The sequence below is a fragment of the Euprymna scolopes genome, chromosome 4 (genome assembly GCF_053919585.1).
Source record: "Euprymna scolopes isolate OS-2025 chromosome 4, ASM5391958v1, whole genome shotgun sequence".
NCBI classification, from domain to species: domain Eukaryota; kingdom Metazoa; phylum Mollusca; class Cephalopoda; order Sepiida; family Sepiolidae; genus Euprymna; species Euprymna scolopes.
The window spans coordinates 98,617,833-98,640,640 of record NC_136485.1 but is presented as its reverse complement, the minus strand read 5'-3'; the positions used below and the strand labels follow the sequence as shown (position 1 = coordinate 98,640,640).

Below are 22,808 nucleotides of genomic sequence, written 5' to 3'. Positions count from 1 at the left end.
TTAATTAGTGGGGTCATTATGAAGGGAGAAGAGTAGAAAGATGTTTGTTAACATTACACTTGAACTTCTGCATATCATTGCAGTTGGGAAAGCAGAATCCCGGAAGGGAGTTCCAAAGACCCGCAGTTCTGGGAAAGAAACTATTGGAGTAAAAGGCTTTCTTGCACTGTAAAGGGATGAGACTTAGTAGCTTGTCGGGTTTGTTGGGGGTAGTTACGTCGGGGAGGTACAAGTGTTTGCAGTTCGTCAGAGCATTCACCATTAAAGTATTTGTAGAACAGGCAGAGGGATGCAACATCTCGTCGATGGGACAGAGGTTGAAGCCTAGATGACAATTCAGGACCTATCAGGTTGGCGACTCTTTTTTTAACCCTGTCCAGGAGCGAGAGACAAGCAGCAGATGCACCAGCGCAGATGTGACAACAGTACTCCATACATGGGCGAATGGTTGCCTTATAGAGGTATAGGATACTGTCAGGCGTAAGTAGTTTTCTAGCACGGTAGAGGGAGCCAACCTTCCTTGCAGCAGCCTTGGCAATGCTCTCAATGTATCTATTCCAGTTCATATTCCCTGTAAACGTTAGGCCGAGGAGTTTAAAAGAAGTACTTTCAGGTAACGTGTTCTTGGCCATTGCTATTGGTGGTAGAGAAGGTTTCTTGTAGTTATTGAAGGAAACAAGCTTAGTCTTAGCAGCATTGAATGTGACCAACCATTTTTGTCCCCATTCCACTACAGATTGGAGGTCGTCCTCTAGTGTTTCTGTCATTTCCTTGGATATGTGTTCATTTGTTTTCCCCTCATATCTGTTATAGAGAGTGGTGTCATCGGCAAATATACCCATCTCCGAAACAATATTATCAGGGAGGTCGTTTATGAATATCAGGAATAATAGAGGTCCAAGGATAGACCCCTGAGGTACTCCCGCATTTATGTCATATTGTTTGGATGTATGTCCGTCGAGGACAACTTTGATTTTTCTATTACTTAAGAAGGATTTAATTACATTATGAATTCTTCCAGTGATTCCATATGATCTAATTTTCCTTAGAAGACCATCGTGCCATACCCTGTCAAAAGCCTTAGATATATCAAGGCCACCGCTCTACCCTCCCCTGTTTTATCCAATGAACGGTATATACGTTCAGAAACTACAGTTAAGATATCTGCTGTTGAATGGGCTTGCCTGAATCCATATTGTTTGTCAGTCAGGAGTTTAGCAGCTGTTAGGTGCTGGACTAGGGCTTGATTAACTAAGGACTCAAATATTTTGGCGAAAAGCGGGAGGAGGCTAATGGGGCGATAATTTAGTGGGTCAGTTCTTTCACCAGAATTCTTGAAGACTGGTACCACAGAGGCGGTTTTCCAGCAGTCGGGAAAACAAGATTTGTTAAGGCATTTATTGTAAAGTTTGGACAGAACTGGAGCAACCTCGGCAGAGCATTTTTTTAATAGCACAGCCGGGATGAGATCTGGTCCACATGCTTTTGAGGTGTCTAGGTTTTTTATAATAGCATGTACCTGAGAAGGGGTGATTTTCAAATCGTCAAGTGTGGCGTCTGTTCGCAGAGGAAAATCAGGGAGTGAGTGGTGTACCGAGTTCAGTGTGGAGTTTGAGGCAAACCGACTGGCAAGCAGATTAGCCTTGTCAGTTGCCGTGCAAGCAACCTCATGATTGTTTGTTAGTGGGGGAATAATTGACTGTCCATTATTAACTACGCTGTTGTAGATTTTCCAAAAATCCCGGGTTCCTAATTTCTGTGCTTCGATGCGCTTTCTGGTGGTTTCAGAGTAATCTGTCTTAGCTGTGTCTATCACTCTCTTACAATTATTTCTAGCTTCTATAAACTTCTGTTTATTTGAGCTGGTTGAATCTGCGGAACGCATGCTGCCTTTGACAAATGGCAGCTGCACAAGCAGAAGTAAACCATTGGGGAGAGTGGGGCTTGCTATATATATCTCATCCTGTATATAATATTTTCCTTGCAGAAATTCCCCTCTGGACCAAATTACAGTAGGTTTGCAATAACAGATGGCACATACAAATTTATTATATCTAAACTTTTGAACGCCATTACAAACACATTTATCTGTTATAATAAAATCCTATCCTATTTCCTACGAGCGACAGCATCACAGCTGCCAAGATCTATAGACAAAATAGTTTGTATTTTCCCCTCTGCCTGAAAAGTCGTCCCACTCTCCCAGTCAAAACCAAGTAAATATATAACCATTATAACTATATTGACCTGACACACTTATTAACTGGATTAAACACTCATACAACTACCATTACACTTCACTATTCGAAAATAATGATCTCTCCCCAGTAACAGTTTGCTTATTCTTATTGGCTTGACTACGCCATTCTATTATTCTGGATTATACACAATCATACAAAAAACAAACATGTCAGCCCTTAATCGATACGGCCGCTCAATCGCCATGCATTGTTTTAAATCATTTATACTTTCCTATCGTCGCTGTTCCTCTACAAGCTACTGTTTACAAAAAATAACCATAGCATTTAGCTTAGTGTTACAAACAAAATAGTAACTTTCATATAAACAAGTTAGAGCAGCTACCTCAGGTGATGTTTATATCTACTGCACATTATGGCAATTCGTATTATTTGGATTAACATTATTTACACATTGTTACATAAGAAAGCTGTGACGTATTTTTTTTTTTTTTTTTTTAAATCATGTCTGGTTTTGGTGTCCTAAAATGAACTAATCTCTTACTAAATGATTAGAAGCTGTTCTCTGTAACCAAGTATTACCAGAAAAACAATGAACCACTGATACTTACATTACATGAAAACATTTACCCAAAACGCGGCAACTATTTAATTTTTTTTTTTTATAAACATTGCATGTTATAGTAAAAAAAAAACAAAAAAAAAAAACCCTAAAAATCGTCCCAGCTCTCTTCCTTTAATGATTCAATTAATAAAAAATATCTTAATCGAGCGTTAAAACTTATGAACGAATCTAGCAGGCATTTAGGAAATTGCCCCCACATTTCACAATTTACACTATTCACATTAATCTCATCGATTACAAACTTACCTTTCAAATTAAAAAATTTCTTATGATCTATCCTCGGGATCAGTTTTTAATTATAACGTTCTACTAAATTGAACACAAACTTTGTGACCATCACTGAAAAAAAAATATTGCGATAATATCAACCTTATAATTGAAAAAAGATCCCCGACGATAAGGCATAAATTTTTTTTCTTTTTTGCAATTTTATTTTTTCTTTAGTTTGAAACTGAAGTTTGTACTCGATGAGATTAACATGAAAAAAGAAAAAAAGAAAAAATGTAAATTGTGGAATTTAGAGGAGAGTGGGGGGGGGGGGTTCATAAACGTTTGCCGATTCTCTTAAGAAAAATAATTGTAGTAGCCCCCTACATGAAAGTGGCACCAAGCCTACATTTAGCAATGCACATGAAAAAATTGAAATAGCTTAAAATATTTCAATATTGGTATCTTTAGAAAGAGCTTGATGAGCTATGAAAGATTTTTTTAAATCCAATTAAAATTAAGGAAGTTATGACTATTTTTCCTTCTTTAAAACCATATATATTTTGTCACATTTTTACACTACTTTTACAGTAAAAATGCTATATCTTTGTTAAAACAGAAAATTAAGCAATGAAATTTACCATATAAGTGTATTTTTGTGCTAGGAATCAGAATATGCCATTGAAAATCTCCAAAAATTAATGGTTCCCAAATAATCTGCAGTAATTGCACATAAATATGCTGCAATTCCTTAAAAATGCCATGTATCCATTAAAAGAAAAGTTAACACTAAAAGCCGGAATGTAATACATATGTACAAATAATTTAAATCAAAATCTAGAACTGTTTAAAAATGAATATATTGCAATATTTCTTTGGTATTATTGTAGATTAATACCTTCCGTTACCCCCCCCCCCATCTGACCACCTCTCCAAAATATGGGATTTTACCTTTTGTAGGCAATTACATGTGAATACCTTGAAAAACTTTAATGAAAGATAAACAAGTATTTTAGAATTTAATGTAAAATTATTCCCCATTTTGAGCCATTCTAGCATTTTAGGGCAGTTAACTATTTGTTTTTCTATAGGAGATAAATCCTGTGCATCTTTTTTTTTTTGTTTTTTTTTCTAAAGACGATTATGTGTGGTTTTAGAGGGTCTTTGTGCAATTATGAGAGGGTGGGGAGGTTGCCACTAACTTTGGGTTAATGATAGAGCTAAGGAAAATTATGTGTGAACACCTTGAAGAATTGATAAAAACAAAACAAACAATTTTAAAATTTAGAGTGGGGGTTGGTTTCACAAATTTAAGGTCAAATAATTCACCATTTCAAGACCATTCTAGCGTTTTAGGACAATTGACTAATTTATTTTTTATGGGTGATAAATGGTGTACTTTTCTTTAAGGAAGGATTTTTATTTTTAGACACTTCTATGTAGCTAGCTTAGCAAGGAACTTTATTTGGTGAGGAGCTTGCTACTTAGACTTAGCGTTATTGTTAGGGCTAGAGGTTTTAGGAGGAGGTTGTACCTAGGGTTAGAGGTAGGATTAAGGGAATATTTTTTTTTTTAAAGAGGGCATTTGACACCCATATTTACGGTCATAATTATTGGCCTTTAAAAATGTCATGCCTTACATTTTGGACATCAAATTACTTTTAATTATAAAATTTATTTTTGTCTGTTGTAATTCTTGTTAACTTTCACACCCTTCATTTATGTAAGTTTTTACGTAAATGAGGGGTGTGAAACTTAAGAATTACAACAAATAGACAAAAATTTCATTTAAAACAAGTGACGTCACTGACAGAAAATGTGATGTTTGGAAAACTTATTACGTATTTTTTGCCCACTTATTTAAATATAAAAAAATTTTTTTTGCTAAAGCTTTTTGCTAAATCGTTCACAAATTTTGGATAAATTTGGTTTTTATTTTCAATTATATTTCTTGTCTGAGTGACACATTATTTTGTTAAACTTTCCAGTTTAAGACATGTTTTATTTCTCTTACCTGGACTTTGGGCCAAGATCACAGTGTAGTATTTTCTGTCCTCTGTCAGTGAAGGAGAAATCCTTCATGACAGATAATTTTTATGTTTGTTTCTATCCAGACTGACCTGTTTTGGGAAGCTGGATTTTCTTCGCATTACAAACTGACCTTGTGTCTTACTGTCCTTGTGGGGAGGCAAGTAAATAGGAACTTAACTAGAAACGGAGCACCTCCTACAAATATTTAAATATTGATTTTGTATTTATTTTTAAATATATAATTGGGTAGATTAGTATCCATTTGATTATAATGCACTGAAAAAAAGTTGTAAAAAAAAAAAAAAGATGAAAAAAAATATATATGGGGGGGATACTGCTCGCACACATGAAGCAAAAAACATTTCACATTTAAAAAAAAAAAAAAAAAAAAAAAAATGCAATGGATAAAAGTGCACGTGTTACATATTTATGTCTTTTGAACTATATTTTTAAAATTTGACCAAAATTAATGCTGGAGTGGTTGGGATTGCTTTAATTATATATTCTGATAACCGAATAGCTCTAATTAAGCTAATTATGTTCTGATAATATGAGCTCCAACTAAATATGTAAAAACACTTTTTATATTCATATTTTCATTGTTTTTATTTTTTATTATTAATTTGTTCTGGAATAAAAAAGAATGTTTGTTTACAGTAAAGTATTATCAGCGATAGTATTACTGTCAGCAATACTATCGCTGATATTAATGCTGCTGCTTCTACAGATCATTTTTAGATACTTTTTAAAAATAGTGCAATTTTTTTTCCAGAAATCATGACTTAAATTGCTCGGTACCACAAGAGAAAACCGCTTACAATTTTATTTTTAATGGATAAATATTGTAAAAAGATTGATTTATTTAATAGTGGATGCCCAAAGAAATTGTTTTTCATAATTTTCCAAACTCATCATGTTGATGTCTTTTTTTTTAACATAAAAAAATGAGTTGTCAAAGAATTTCGGACAACCGAATCTATTAAAAGTGATATCTCTTCTAGTTAATTTCCAAATTTCAGGACAAAATTCTTAAGAGAAACGTGGTACGACCATTTACAAATGGGAGGGGGAGGGGTCATTACAAATTTCTCTTTTATTACATTGCCTACGAATATATGTATTTGTTATATATTGGTTTGTTTTTTAATATAGTTGTTTTTTTGTTTAGTTCTCTTTTCAGGAATCATTTTCCATACTGCTCAGACATTAAATTTTTTTTGTTAGTTTTGTACTTTTTTTTTGTAACTGCACCATTTCCTCTAAATGAATGACTTCTACAGGTTTTCGACTATGCTGAATAAGACAATCTATTTTAACTTTTGCGGAGACAAGTAGTTTTCGAGATATGACATGCATTTATGCACTGTAATTAACGGTTCTACACACACATGATAAAAAAAAGTGTACTTCTCTCCGCACAACACTGCCACCCACCCCCAATTTTTTTTTGGTTTATAGTCTTTGTGGGTGGGTATGCTGACAACATGTATCAAGGTTAAACTTGGGGGAAAATATTTTGACACCCCTCCCTCATAAAATGGAGTGTCCATTCCAAAAGCCGTTCTCACCATGGCGAGGTTGGTTCTGTCTATTCCATACAACGTTCTTAACATGAGGAGGCTAGGGGTGTCTATTCCAAAATCAGTTCTTAACATTAGAATGTTGGGATTGGCCACAAACAACAGCCATAGTTCATTTTTTTTTTATATATATATACAAGGAGGGGGGGGGCATGCTTCAATTGAGCAATGCCGGTTAACAGGTCCTGCTAGTAAAAAATAAATTGATTAACTGTCCTAAAATGCTAGAATGGCCCTGACATGGTGAATTATTTTACATTCAATTTGTGAAACTAACCCTCATTTTAAAATTGTTTTTGCTGTTTCTGTCAAGTCTTCAGATGTTCACACATAATTTCCCTTAGCCCTAATCCAAAAGTCAGAGTGGTAAGCTTCCACATCCTCGCATAATTGCGCAAAGACCCTCTTAAAACTATACATAATCTTAACCCCCCCCCCCGGACAGGATTTATCTCCCATAGAAATAATAGTTAACTGCCCTAAAAATGGCCCAAAATGAATCCTTTTACATCAAATTCTAAAATAAATTTTATTTAAAACAAGTGACATCATCAACAGAAAACTTGATGTTTGGAAAAGTATCAAGTATTTTTTGCTCACCTATTTAATCTATATAAAATTTTTTTGCCGAAGCGAACAAATCGTTCACAAATTTTGAATGAACTTGATTTTTATTTTCAATAACATTTCATGTCTTCTACGAGTGACATTTTGTTTTTAAACTTTCCGGTTTAAGATGTTTTTTATTTCTTAAAATCACTTACAACCAGAGCACCTGCTACAAATATTTAAATATTGATTTTGCATTTTTTTAAAAATTTTCATAATCAAATAGATTAGATCTCATTCGATAATCATTTGAAAACATTGTTTTAACAATGTTTTCAAATGAAAATAAAAAATATAAGGGGGTATCACTCGTACACATGAACAAAAAAATAAAATCGTTTCGCATTTTCAGTTGTGAAAGCAAAACACTGTTTAATTCACCATTAAAACCAATGTATGCAAGTTATACATTTAGAAAGCTTATTTTCTCGTTTTTTCAACCCTATAAATATTTTAAAAATTTGACCAGAAAAAATGAGGAGTTAAAGTTGATAACACTGGACTGATTGCTTTAATTATATATTCTGATAACTGAACAGCTCTAATTAAACTAATTATATTCTGATAAAAAAAATAGCTCTAACTAAACATGTAAAAACATTTTTATATTCATATTTTCGAAAAAAAAAAAAAAAATCGTTCTGAAATAAAAATTTTTTTAATGTTGTTTACAATGTGCTATCGCTGCTGCAACTAATACTACAAAACTGTCTTCCACTCACACTCAAATAGAAAATTTTTTTTCCCAAGTATCCACATAAAAATTGCTAGCGACCACAAGAGAAAACAATTATATTTTAAATGGATAAAAAACAGTAGATTGATTTACTTGACAGTGGGTGTCCGAAGAAAAATTTTTTTTTTTTCGGAATTTTCAATACTTATGTTAAAAAAGACTTCAACACAAAAAAGAAAAGTGATCAAAAGTATTTTGGACACTCAGAACTATTAAAAGTGACCTTTTCTGGTTAGTTTCTAAATTGCATGACAAAATATAAACGCAGTATGAGCACTTACAAATCAGGGAGGGGATCTAAAAATATCATGAAAAAGTTTTATGTTTACATTTTTATCATTTTATTTGCTTAAAACTTTATATATAAAGTACAATATTATTTATTAATTCATTTGAAAGTATATTAATTTCTGAATAAAGCAGTTGTATTTTGAGGTTTTAAAGTACTTTGTTTTTTAAAATATTTTAAAATTTTAGCAGAAACAACTTGAAATCTGATTATCCAAAGCGTTTTATCGTCCGTGTTGCTAATTTCATGTAAAATGTTTATTTGGTTCGAAAAAAATAAAAATAAATAAAAAACGCTGCGATGTCTCAATACATCTTTGAAAATAATTAAAAAAAAAAAAAAAAAAATAGTGGTAGAAACCGAATAAATGTCACAGTGACATTTATTCGGTTTCTTTATTTTTAAGTCAAAACTTCAAACACGTCAAGGCCATTTTTTTTATTTGCATGTAGCTCTTAACACGTTTTAAACTGAATAAATGTTTTACATTAAATAAAAACACTAAAACTTTATTCAGTTAGGTAGAAAGTAACTTATCTTACTTCTGATAACATTCATTTGTTATATTTGAGTAATTTTTTTTTTTTTTTTTTTTTTTTTTTTTTACTTGATTTTCACCTTGCCGAAGGTATGTGCGTACAACAATGGCAACCACTTAACATTAGGAATTACATTGTTTAATTGCCTGTAAAAATATTTGCGGAAAATTTAAATGTGATATTTGTTTTCAGCATATGGGAAAACCTATAGAAGTCATTTTAAAAGCAAAATGTTATGGTGTAAACCAAGTAAAAATCTCTAGTTATTATCTTTGTTTTAATTTTTGGGATATGTTCATTACTGTAACATGACAATTAAGTAGATACCGTTAGTTTTACTTGATATTCAATATTCCAAATTTCTCTAAGAACCGATTTTTCTGTATTTGTTTTGTTTTTTAAATAAGCACCTAAAATTTTAATAAAACCTAATTATAAAATCACCACTGTTGTCAACTGAGATTTTAAAAAACCCGCTAGATCAGAAGACATCTTCAGAAAATTAGATTTTTAACTTTTGCCATCTGAAATTTTCAAAAATCACTAATTCAAAATAAAAAAAAAAAATATATATATATATATATATATATATATTTTAACTTCCTACCCCTACATAAAAATATTATGAATATACAAAATATCCTGTGTTTTCTCACTATATTTTTGGAATTATATTGAAATTTGGTAGCCTCTGGGGAGCTAATGCTAACAAATGTTATCAGCTAGTTTTGTTTTTCGGAGATGTTATAAAATCAGTGTTTATAAATTAAATTTGACATATACAATTTACAAATTAAACATCACAACGGTGTACCTAAATATTGAATGTTGTCGAATAAATTCTTTACAAATATCAGAAAAAATATTTGCAAAATAAAAATTAAAGAAATCTGCCAAATGCAGACATCAAATTTATATGTGAATTAATTGATAAATTTTAGAACCATTTTGAAAGGGAGATTGGGAGGGTAGGTAAAAATGGCACAAGTGTATTAATGGGAAAAATAGCACAAGGACTCAGACAGACATATGCATGGACTTGGAGTCAATGTTCAAAACACCCTCTCCTTGACTAGAGAATCAAATTTAGAATCCGACGACCAGGTCTTCATGTGCTTTAGACTTAACCTGCAACATAGCGTTAGCTACTTATATTTTCTGTACAGATCTCCCTCACCCCAGGACTGCACCCTAATCAACCAAGTCTCTGATAGCATAGATACAGCACTCTCCCTTGATACTAGTGAACAAGTACATGTATTTAGTGACTTTAATGTCCACCAGTAATTGGCTTGAATTCTCTACTTACACAGATGCAGCTGGTAGCATAACACATAGCTTCTCTGTATCTCATTCCCTATCACAGACAGTTACGTTCCTGACTCATCTCCCAGATTGACAGGATCAATAAGCCTCACTTCTAGATCTATTTCTGACCACGGTTCCTGATGATAGTGTAATGAATGTCCATAGCCCACTCAGGAATGCTGATCATGCTGTGATAATGGTACAAATCACCCTAAACTCTTGACCCAAAGCTGAAGAGCCATTACTCAAAACCACAAGGTACTAAGAAAGCTGACGGAGATGTCCCATGGGAAAAAAATCTTTTCTTTTCCTGCAGAACAGTGTGTAAATGAGACTATCGAATAGTTCAAAGCGGCACATGTTCACACACGGAAGTTTGATAGTAAATCCCATCCTTCCAAATGGTTTACTTCTACATGCGCAGCTGCCATCGCTCAAAGGCAGCATGCATATCACAGGTTTATCTGACAATTCCAGTACAGACAAATTTATAGACGTTAGAAGTAATTGCAAGAAATAAATAGCGACAGCCAAGAGAATACGAGGGGCGTACAATAAGTAATGCCCTGACCCACTTCCCATAGCAGTAGAGTAGCAATATACATGAAAAAATTGAAATAGCTTGAAATATTTCAATATTGGTATGCATAGAAAAAGCTTGATGAGCTAAGAAAGAATCTTTTTAAATTTTTAAAATCTGATTAAAATTAAGGAAGTTATGGCTATTTTTGTGCCTCACACGTTTGGATATTTTTCCCTCTTTAAGACCATATGCGTTTCGTCACATTTTTTACACTACTTTTTCAGTAAAAATGTCATATCTTTGTTAAAACACAAGACTAAGAAATGAAATTTACCATATAAGTGTATTTTTGTACAAGGAATCAGAATATGCAACTGAAAATCTCCCAAAGTTTATGGTTTCCAAATAATCTGCAGTAAATGTGCATAAATATGCAGCAATTCCTTAAAAATGCCATGTATCCATAAACAGAAAAGAAGTTGGAGAACTCAAAGTTGAATTGTAATGTGCTTTATGTACAAAAAACTTAAATCTAAACATAAGACCATTTAAAAATGAATATATTGCAATATTTCTTTGGTATTATTGTAGATTAACACCTTCTGTTTAACCCCACTCAACTCCTTCTGACCACCCCTCCAAAATGTGATTCTACCTTTTTAGGAAATTATGTATAAAATGCCATGAAAAACTTTAATGAAAGATAAACAAATTATTTTAGAATTGAATGTAAAATAATTTCCTATTACAGATCATTCTAGCATTTTAGGGCAGTTAACTGTTTTTTTTTTCTATGGGAAAATATGCATGCTTTTTTTTTTTTAAGATGATTATGTGTAGTTTTAAGAGGGTTTCTATGCAATGAGAATATGTGGAGGGTTGCCATTCGGACTTTGAATTAATTGTAGGGCTAAGGAAAATTATGTGTGAACATACTGAAAACTTGACAGAGACGAAGCTAACAAAAACAATATTAGAGGGGGGAGCGGTTAGTTTCACAAAAATTTAATGTAAAATAATTCACCATTTCCTGGCCATTCTAGCATTTAACCAATTTATTTTTATGTGTATTTTCTTTAAGGAAGGATCTATTTTTTGTTTGTTTGTTTTAGATGCTTGTATGTGGCTTACAGAGGTATTTTGTTGGAGGGGGAGGGGGGCTTGCCACTCGAACTTAGTGTTATTGTTAGGGTTAAAGAGTGTTTTAGGAGGAGACTTGCCACACATAATTTGGATTAGAGGTGAAGTTAAGAGAGCTTTTTTTCAAAGAGAGCGTTCATCACTCATATTTACTGTTAGCGGTTCATAATTATTGGCTTTATATTATATATTTAGTTTTAATTTAATAAGAAACTGCGTTGCGAAATTTCAAAGAAAATTCCATAAATTTGTTGATTTCTATTTTCGAGGTTGAAGGTGTTAATTTCATAGGCTGTTTATACTACGCTGGAGCAGGTTGTAAAAATATCTTTCGCTTAATAAGTAGAAAAAAAAATTAACGAAATAAAAAGCTTCCTAATTGTAGTTTGATGTGTTTTCTAACTGCTTTTAAAATTTCAAGAATATTGATATAGATTTTGAGGGTTTGTATTACTATACACATAGATTCGAAAAAGTTGTCAAAAAAACAAATATATAACAAATAAATGTTATCAAAAGCAAGTTACTTTTCTACCTAACTGGATAATTTTTTAGTGTTTTTATTTAATGTAACATGTTTATTCAGCTTGAAAACAGTGTTTACCGATGTTTTGGAAAATTTTAAATGGCGCCCGCCGCCCGACTCTTTTGAAACGGTAAGTTTGGGGAAAAGAGTTAAAAATAAAAAAGTAGACAAAATACTGCTAGAAACTCGCTCAATATATGTTACCATGACATAGGCTGACATATATTCGGTGAGTTTTTAACAGTATTTTGTATAGTTTTTTTTTTTAATTTTTAACTCCTTTTCTCAAACTTACCGTGTCAAAGAGAGTCGGGCCGGGCGCCATTTTTAATTTTCCAATACATCGGTAAACACTACGTTTTTCGAGCTGAATAAACATGTTACATTAAATAAAAACACTAGAAAATTATCCAGTTAGGTAGAAAAGTAACTTATCTTGCCTTTGATAACATTTATTTGTTATATATTTGTTTTTTGACAACTTTTTCGAATCTATGTATAAACGAGATTTTGATACTTATTTTGATTTTGAAAAAAAACATTTGTGGCTGTTCGCAGTAAAACATTGTTTTAATTCGCTGTTCAAAACTAATTTAAAGAATAAAAGTGCATGCAAGCTATATATCTACAAAAGTTTATTTTGTTTTTTTTAACCATGTTTTTAAATTTGACGAAAAATGTTAGAAATTGCAACAGATTCATAATGCCGAATTGGTTGGGATTGTTGTTATTATACATTCTGAAAACCGAATAGTTCTAAACTAATGTTATTCTGATAACAAAATAGCTCTAATTAAACATAAGAACATTTATATTCATATTTCATTATGTTTTCATTTTGTTTCATTTTGTTTTTCTTAATTCGTTCTTGAATAAAAATTAAAGAACGTGTGTTTGTTTATACACTGTGCTATGGCTGATTCTACAGGCTGTAGCTGCTGCTGCTGCTTTTAGTAATATTAACTTCATTTGACCAAATTCGAGAAATAAAAACAATTTTTTTTTTCGGGTAGGTCCTTTTAAATTATCAATTACCGCGGTCCTACTCAACATAAAATAATACTTTTAATTGATAAAGATAGTAAAAAGATTGATTTACTTACTACTGGGTGTCCGAAGAATTTTCTTTTCAAAATGTTCGATACTCGGCATATTAAAGTCTTATTTTTAACACGACAAAAAAAGAAATGGTCAAAAATATTTCGGACACTTGACAGTATTAAGATTAACACCTCTTCTTATTGATTCCCAAATTTCATGACGAAATTCTTCATACAATCACGGTACGGACCTTTAGAAAACAGGGGGGGGTCATTAAAAACCTTACCGAAAACGCCATTTTATGACGTTCACATTTTTATCACTTTATTTGCTTAAAACTCTTAAAATATATAATGTACATTCATATTTATTAATTCATTTGAAAGTATATTCATTTCCGAACAAAACAGTAGTAATTTGAAGACTTGAAGTGCTTTGGTTTAAAAAATATGGCTATTTTAGTAGAACTACCTTGAAATCTGTGATTATCCAAAGCGTTTTTTAGTCTGTGTGTATTACTAAGTAGAGCAACGAAACTTGGCACAGTTATTAGTTTTTCTCTACATAGGAACCACCTAGAGTCGTACATTTCTCCCATCGTTTGATGCAGCTCTGGAGACCGTTTTTGTAGAACACCCCAGGTGGGTCCTCCAACCACGACGTGTCTTCAGAAATCAAGGCTGCATCATCTGGGAAATGCTTTCCTTTCAAAAACAACTTCATGGCTGGGAAGAGGTGAAAGTCAGAGGGTGCAAGGTCAGGAGAGTAGGGAGGATGGGAAGGAATTTCATAACCACACGCCCATGCTTATGATCTGGCAATATGCGAGTTGTGGACCGGAGTGTTGTCCTGCAGGAGGAGGGTACCTTTGCTGATCTTGTCCCGTCTCTTGATTTTGATAGCTTCCCTTAATTTCCTCAAAAGTGAAGCATAATAGGCTCCTGTAATTGTGGTACCCTTTGCCAGCAAATCTGTCATCACTACTCCGTCCTGGTCCCAGAAGACTGTAAGCATGACCTTGCCAGCAGAGGGCTGCATCCTTGCCTTCTTTGGAGGTGGTGAGTCCAAGTGCTTCCACTGCATTGACTGGCCTTTGGTCTCTGGATCATAGCGATGGACCCAGATTTCATCATGTGTAATCAGTCTTTTGAAAAACTTTGACTCATCTTCTTGGCACATCTCCAAATTCATCCTCGAGCACTCGACGCGTTCTCACTTCTGGAATGGTGTGAGCAATCTGGGAATCCATCTGGCAGACACCTTATGCATATGGTTTATGAATGATAGTTTCCACAGACCCTGTACTAATCTTGACATTTTGGGCTATTTGACGAATAGTAATGCGCCGATCTACCAAAATGGCAGCCTCAACTTAACGGACAGATGCCTCATTAATGGTAGAAGGGGGGGGGCGACCAGGTCTGGGAGCTGTTTCCACAGACTTCCGGCCATGTTTGAATTCACGATGCCAGCGTTTTACAAGGTCATAGATGGGATATTATCACCATAAGTTTCTTTCATTTCATCAAAAGTCTCCTGTGGTGTGCGTCCTTTCAAATACAAAAACCGGATCACTGCTCAACATTCAACAGGGTCAATTTCACACCTAACTCAGTTCAAACACTTGTAAAACAGAAACCACAATTAGTTCATAGCTGTAATTTGCCACATAACCCGTAGAGATATAAATCATTGCACATGCAAAATTTCAGCTAGATCAGACAACTGGAAGTGGGTTAGAAAAAGTGGGCTAAATTACGGACCTCAACATTTCAAGAAATTCAGTAATTTTGCCACCAATTATTTATTTTTCAAGCTATTCTCATGAAACTTGGCACTCTTACGTAAAATTGTGTGCTCTTTCTGATTATGCAGTCAAATCTGATGTATCTCTTTACCATAAGCCATGAATTATAAATTAAGATGTACAAATTTTAATTTTTTTAACTGGCGCATAGTATCATACAGTGGGTGTCTATTCATGAACAAAACTAAGTATTATAGTGGTATTTAAATATAGCTTTATTGAGAATAGATATTTACCTGCTTCCCCATCAAAGGGGAGCTTAATCTGGGGTGTAGTCATTGAATGCCTGAAGAGCATTCATGGCTGGTATTTACTACTCCTCTCAAAGAAAAGAAAAAAAATTTGAGTAGATATGAATTAATCTCAGAAATAAATCGAAAATTTTTCATATAGATTTTGAATTTTTGTAAAAGATAGAAATTACCATAGTCGACCAGAACTTATGCATTTTGGGACCAGTCCAATTTTCAATTTTGTAAATCCTCTCTCTGGCCAAAAATATCTACCACAATGGGTATCAAACACGCTAAAAAAAAAAAAAAAAAAAAAAAAAAAAATTAATTCTATGTCTAATCCTAGGTACGAGTGGCAAGCCTCCTCCTAAAACCTTTAGCCTTAACAATAATGCTAAGTACAAGTGGCAGAGCTCCCCATTAAACAAACTTCCTCTGTGAGCTCATATAAGCGTAAAAAAACAAACATAAGAAATGTTTAAAGAAAGTGCACATGATTAATCTCCCATAAAAAAATAAATTGGTCAACTGTCCTAAAACGCTAGGATCATCTTGAAATGGTGAATTATTTTACATTTATGTGAAACCAACCCCCAATCTAAATTATAAAATTGTTTTTGTTTTGTTTCTTTCAAGTCTTCAGGATGTTCACACATAATTTAAGGAAAATTATCATTAACCCAAAGTCAGAGTGGCAACCTTCCCACAATTGCACAAAGACCTTAAAACCACACATAATCACCTTTTAGAAAACAAACAAAAAACACCCAGGATTTATCTATTATAGGAAAAGGGGGGGGGGTAACTGCCCTAAAATGCTAGAATGATTCAAAATGGGAAATCATTTTACATTAAATTCTAAAATAATTTTTGTTTACCTTTTAAAGTTTTTCAAGTTCACATGCAATTGTCTATAAAGGTAGAATCACATATTTTGGAGAGGTGGTCAGATGGGGGAGGGGTAGCAGAAGGTATTAATCTACAATAGACACCACCAAAAATGGCCGAAAAATCAAGTTGTTTTTTAAAACGAAATTACATTTATTAAAATCCATTATTTCTGAGCAACTTTTTTTTTTCCAGAAAGATAAAACCCTGAATTTTATATACAAAGAATAATGTAAAACTTTTTCTGCTATTTTTAATTAAATTTTAAATGTTAAATTTTCCCCAAATTGGTGTTTTTTGTTCTGCACAAAAAACGTATATAAATAGTTAAAAAAAAAAAAAAAAAATTAAAAAAAAGAAAGGTTTTTGAAAGAATTAATTTGTTTATTTCTTGTCTAACTAAGATTTAGGGTGATTTCCTATGAGAATATACAAAAATATTATAATATAAGTACCTGGATTTCAAATAATTCCACTTATTCATATAGGCAACCAGTTACTTTGTGTCGATTTGATTACAATGTTTACATTTGTACTTGATAAAAAGCAAACTACGGGAGACCAAAAAGCAAAAACTTATTTTTCAGTGACGAAAATTTCAATGTATTATTAACGCTGAGGCTGGCCAGTACCAGATGGGTGACCATTTGCATGAGTTTGGTTTTTAATGTGTATGTGTGTGGGGGCCAAGCTCTCCAAAATGTGGAGGGGGGCAATTTAAAGCAGAATAAAAAAAAATTATTTCAGCGTGTTTCGTCCACCATAGTCGAAAGGCGGCAAACGTTTTCAAACTGGATCGAAAAAATGATATTTTTAACACAAAGGGCACAATATTTATCGAATTATTTTTTTTGTATCAATTCTTCAAAGCATGCCCTGTTTAATAATGGTCATGCATTATTCGGCTCTCTAAAAAGAATTTGTTAATTTATTTATCAAAGATTTAAAAATGGCTTTTTTCGTATAAATATTAAAAAAAATTTTTTTTTTGTTTTGCTTAACTTAAATTATTTTACTTAACATATTCACCGAATTTCACACTTCAAAACTCAAAAGCGGGATAATTAAACACAATCGAAGTTCTGATATTCAGACATCAAAATAAGGTATGCAAACAAGTTTTTTTTTTTAAATCTATAATTCTGTCCCTTACAACAACACAATGTTTTGTTCCGTTTCAGATGATTATTTTAAGCATATTTGGAACCCCCTCAAACCAAGGTGGGGGGGGGGGTAAGCAAAAAAAAAAAAAAAAAAATATATATGAATATTGTTTATGAAAAATAAGTACACTGTTATAAAGTTCATTCTTCTCTTAATAATCGCTGAAAATTTCGTATTGATTGGATAATTACCTGATTTTTGGTAGATTTTTTAAGATGGTCCGGCAAAAGTACTTACTTTTTGCTGTCATTTTTTACCATTTTTTTTCATTTTTTTTAGAACTGCTTAGAACTTGGAGCATAAAAACATTGAACGCATAAAAGAAAAATAAATAAACATCATTGGAATGCTTATTCTCTTCTCTTTCCATCAATGGAATTCTTTTAAAAATTAACCTACAAATAAAAAAAGATACGACTTGTTGAAGCACATTAGGTATGTAATATTGCTGATGTCCACGGAAATATAGCATACGCTTATAATGCTAAGTAAATTATCACCCCATTAGCCTTCTCCCTCTTTTTGCCAAAATATACAAGTCCATAATTAATAAAGCCCTAGTCTACCACCTTACAGTTGCTAAACTTCTGTCTGACCAACAATATGGATTTAGGCAAACCTGTTCTACTGCTGATATATAACTAATCTCTGAATGTATTTACCATGCACTAAATAAAGCAGTAGTCCTAGATGTATCTGAAGCTTTTAACAGGGTGTGGCACAATGGTCTTCTCAGGAAAAGCAGATCATATGGAATTACTGAACAAATAATTAACATAATTAAATCCTTTTTAAGTAAGAGAATAATCCAGGTCGTCTTGGATGTACATCAAAACAATGATATAAATTCGGGTGTGCCTCAGGGGGCTATTCTTGGACCTTTATTCCTGATATTCATAAATGACCTCCCAGATAAAATTGCCTCTAAGATGGGTATATTTGCGGATGCCACCACACTATGGCAAGCACAAAGAGAAAAATGAACACATATCTAAGGCAATGGATGGAATACTGCTGCCATATCTGGGCAGGAGCTGCTAAAAACAGCCTATCCTGCCTTGACAGAGTACAAAATAGACTTTGTGGCTTAGTGGGGGATGCCCTTTTCTCTTCCCTGCAAGCTCTCTCCCACAGAAGAGACGTTGCGAGCCTATCTTTGTTTTATCGTTATTTCCATGGCAGGTGCTCGTCTGAACTCCAATCTCTGGTCCCCCCCTCGCCAATCTTTCACAAAAAACACCCGTCTAGCTGAATCCACTGTGAAAAATTTTCCCCACTCTTTATCTGTGCCAAAACGTGGATTCCATGAACAAAGCTTCTTTCTTAGAACTGCACGCCTGTGGAACTATTCCGTTTGCCTGCTTCCCACCTGACTACAACTTGGATGTGTTCAAGTCCAACGTTAACAAATTCCTAATGAACCGCCCCCTTAAGTAAACACTTTATCAAATCTCCACACTAACGTACTGTACTTACAATAACCCTTATCCCTGAGTGGCTTCCGGGCCTTGATAAGTGGCGACCACCTTGTAAAAAACAAAAAAAAAAAAATGGAAACCCTAGAGGAAGACCTCCAGTCGATAATGAAATTGGGACAAAAATGGATGGTAACATTCAATGCTGCCAAGACTAAGCTTGTTTCCTTTAATAATCATAAGAAACCTTCTCTTCCACCAACAATAGCTATGACATTACCTGAAAGTAATTCAAACTCCTCAACTTAACGTTTACAGGGAACATGAGCTGGAACAGATACATCAAAGGTTGCTGCGAGAAAGGTGGGCTCCCTCTACCGTGCTAGAAAGTTACTTACACCTGAATGTACCCTATACTTCTACAAGGCCACCATTCGCCCATGTATGGAGTATTGTCACATTTGAGCTGGTGCATCTGCTACTAGTCTCTTGCTCCTGGACAGTCACCAAGCTAATAGGTCCTGAACTGTCAGCTAGGCTTCAGCCTCTCGACAAAATGTTGCATCCCTTTGCCTGTTTTACAAGTACAACTGACAAACTACAAGCTCTTGTACCACCCCCTTGACGTAAATACCCCCCCCGACAAGCAGCAAAACCCTAACCCCTACACAGTAGACATCCCCAGAAAGCATTCTACTCTAATAGTTTCTTCCCCAGAACTGCAAGACTTTGGAACTCCTTCCTGGGTTCCTGCTTCTGACTGTACTGACATGCAGAAGTTCAAGTGTAATGTAAACAGATCTTGTTGCTCAACTCCCTATCCCTGCAATTATGTCCCAAATAGTAGCCCCCTACCTCAAAGTGGCACTGAGCCTTGTTTGGGATGAGAAGGGGAGGAAAATATTAAGTTTGTCAATTTAAAATTGAAATTATATTTAGCAGATGAGCACCTTCAAAAAATAAGATTCTGCTTTTTAAAGCGATTATGCGTGAATAATCCAAAACTTTTTAGAATTTCAAGTGGTCAGATCATTTCTTCATATAAATTTTTATCAAAATGATTCCTGATTTCTAGGACATTCTTTTTCAAACATAACTAATCTTTAATAACTGTTTAACCCCAAGTGACTTGTAATGTCATAAAACCTCACAAAATGACCTTATAAAGTAACACATGCAGAATTTATCTCCCATGGCAAAAATCTGTTTAACAGTCCAAGTTCTAAACTGTTGCAAGGTCCTGGAGATAAAGATGTTATTTTACATTACTTTTTATGCCCACCACCGTTCACTGGACATGTGAATGTGGACAGCTGGGCCGGACATGGCTGGAAATATCCCATCTTTGTTGAATGTCGTTTTAGCAAACTTTTCTAGGAGCCAGCTCTTAAGTTTGCCTATGTTATCTTCTGTTGCGGGAAAAGGGAGGTTTTTGGGGCGATTTGGCAATTGATCTACACACTTTTTAGACTCGGTGTCTACCTCTTCATGTTCGTCTGCTAAAGGGTTTGTGCAATATTCCCACATCGATGCAGGCTGCTCTGCTGAGATAAAGCCGTTGTATGCCCTTGCATATGTAGAGGGCTTGTTTAGTTGTTTTCCCTCTGACCACAAACTCAACTGGTAGCCAACCCTGACACATGAGTGTGAAACCTCCAGCTGTTCGTATGATCTTTCTTGATTGGACAAGACTAATCTCTGTGAGGCCCATTTTGATTAAATGCTTTGGTCCCCCAAGACAAATGGCGGCACCACTGTCGGGAAAAACCTTTAGCGTTGTACTACGACTCCTAGGGATATTGACAGCTTGTCTGGGATCTGGTTTTGGTGAGAATGGGATTACTGATGCATTTATTTCAGTTAACAGATCACCTTCTGTAGTCATAATGGTGCCCCTCATTTGATCGAATGTGATATGGGCCATGAGTGTATTCATGGGAGCTTCTTGGTCTTCAGAACTTTTTATCACTGCCGGGCGATATTTCTTTGTCCGGCACACTGCTGAGAAATGGTTAAGTTTCCCACAAGTGTTGCACATTTGATTCCATGCTGGACATGTTAAATGGCGGGCACTTGTCCTTGGAGTACCGTGTTGGTGACTACCGCAACCTATGCAGGTTTGACGGGGTTCTTTATCAGCAATGTTATCGTTGTGAGTAGCAGTAGGGCTAGTGCGAATATTGCCTTTGCTAGTCCGTACAGCACCCTTTTTTTTTTTGCCTGCGATATATTGACATCCGGACTGTAGCTATGTCTGAGGTATCAGTCATTGCAGTTTGGTCCCATAGTGCAGACTCAAATGCCTCAGCATGACAAATATTTTGGTTGAGAGTTCTTAGCAACCCGGCTTTTGCCAGTAGATTGGTCTGAAGCGTATCATTTGATATCCCTTTGATAAATTGGTCCTTGATGTAAAAGTCGGACAGGTCGTGATCGCAGTTGGGGCATGAGAAATTACAGTCTATGGCCGTGGACCTAAGACGAACAAGGTATTGTTGGATGGGTTCATCTTATATATATGCATATAGCTGCAAATGTCATCCGATGGACTATGGGATTTGATTTTTGAGTTACTAATGCTTCTGTCATCTCTAGCAGCTTGTCTGGGTTGGTGGTGAAGAACTTAGGGTACGTATTTATGATTGCGTTTTGGACGGATTCATCAGCGCAACTGTATAACTGGATATTGGCCTGAGAAGTTGGCATGTCCGTTATTCTGGTGAATACTTCCCAATCAATCCGAAATTTTCTGAATTATTGAGGGGTCATTTCGAGATGAAGTTGGCGAGGCCTGGCAGCTGGTGCCTTAGCATAGGTGGTCTGGGTAGCGGGCTCCTTGGCTTGTCGAAGGATAGACAGAGCTTCTCCCATTGTTGTGATTCCCAATTCTCTTAGCATGGCTCGATCCATTACTTGAAGGCTTTCTTTCCTCAGTTTTTCCTTCACAAAAGTTGCAGCTTAGCTCTTGGCGGAATCGGCAGCAATGCCTGCTTTGAGGTAATAGTCTTCCCAATCTTCTGTCTCGAATCCTGTTCGTAGCGCCATGTTGGATTGTGTAGTGGACTTTCGGTCAGCATTCAAATTGTGGATAACTTGGCAAAGACTAAAGTTACCTCTCATGAAAGAGGAGAACTATTTATGGCACAATGGGAGATTCCATTGTGCACACATGGGCCAGTCTATTCTTTGGATTATGATTGGCTGAATCACCTGATTGGATATGCTTGTACATAAATACAAGCCCTCAGTCCAGCTCAATCTGGTGTCAGTCTTGTGCATAAGCCGAGTCTTTATCGTCACGTTGGTTTGTTATTTTTTCCTGCGATTGTTTCACATATTGTTATTATTATTGTTATTGCCGTGTTAAACTTGTTTTATTTGTTAAAGTTGTTATTGCTGTTATCTTCCTGCTGTTATTTTTGAACGGGACTTTTACCCTATTTTTTTTATTTTTTATTTATTTTATTTTATTTATTTATTTTTTTCCCCCTCTCTAACCCGTCGGCCATGGCGCCCGCCAGCAATGTGTCGTTGGAAGAGGACAAAAGTGGCGAACAAAAGAATGGGTGGGCGAAACCACCCAAAGTTAAAATTGACATTAACAACTTTTTAACGGAAGCAAGGAAATGTCTGCAATATGTTACAGACACAGGAGTTACTTTGGAAGCACCACGGCTACAGGAATTTGCCAAGAAAACGATTTCACTTTTTGTGATTGATCGCAAGACCAAAAAATTGATCAGGTCAACTAAGGAAACGGTAACCAAATTACTGGCAACGGCAGGAATGCGTGCGGATCGTGTAACGAAATGCAGAGGCTACAATACCTGGGCCGCCCTGTTTAAAACAGAGGAAGAATGCGTCGCACTAACCAAAAAGGAAATCATTACACAAGACTACATTTTAAGAATGGAGTACCTAGGACGGAGGAGAACGACTGTTTCCATTT

General features: G+C 34.6%; 1 protein-coding gene across 6 annotated transcripts in view; it reads right to left on the bottom strand.

The window, feature by feature from the left end:
- LOC145269112 (RNA polymerase II transcriptional coactivator-like) overlaps window positions 1–22,808 on the bottom strand; it is a 106,396-nt gene that overhangs the window by 54,131 nt on the left and 29,457 nt on the right. For 2 of the 6 annotated variants that reach the window (XM_080124724.1, XM_080124716.1), the window contains one exon: window positions 15,584–15,685. The exons of the other annotated variants lie outside the window; for them this stretch is intronic. The gene's annotated coding sequence lies outside the window, so the exon portion shown is untranslated. The remainder of the gene's footprint in view (window positions 1–15,583; window positions 15,686–22,808) is intronic. 6 annotated transcript variants of the gene reach the window in all.